Raw genomic sequence first — 526 nt, 5'->3', positions numbered from 1 at the left:
ATGGGGTTGTCCTCCGTCATGCCAAAATGGGCCCTTACAACACACCTCACATTCTCTCATTTTTGAACCGATTGCACCACATCGTCACAGCAGGTAATGAAATGCACCAGATGCAATACACGGTCATCTGGGACAATGTGTCATTCCACCGCTCTGCTTTGGTCCAGAACTGGTTTCAACACCATCCACAGTTGACAGTACTATACCTTCCACCATACTCTCCGTTTCTAAACCCTATCGAAGAGTTTTTCTCTGCATGGCGGTGGAAGGTTTACGATCTCCAGCCCCAGGCTCAGGTACCCCTCATTCAGGCCATGGAGGACGCCTGTGACCAAGTCGACGCCGCAGCTGTGCAAGGATGGATTCGACGTTCAAGATGGTTCTTCCCGCGTTGTCTTGCTAATGACGATATTGCTTGTGATGTTGATGAAATTCTCTGGCCAGATCCAGCTAGGTGAAGAGATAATGTATAATATGTTTACTGTAGTATTTTCTGTACAATATTGTCCGTTTTTTTTCAGATACA

The sequence above is a fragment of the Salvelinus fontinalis genome, chromosome 12, assembly GCF_029448725.1.
Source record: "Salvelinus fontinalis isolate EN_2023a chromosome 12, ASM2944872v1, whole genome shotgun sequence".
NCBI classification, from domain to species: domain Eukaryota; kingdom Metazoa; phylum Chordata; class Actinopteri; order Salmoniformes; family Salmonidae; genus Salvelinus; species Salvelinus fontinalis.
The sequence above is the reverse complement of the archived record's forward strand: the minus strand, read 5'-3'. Positions refer to the sequence as shown.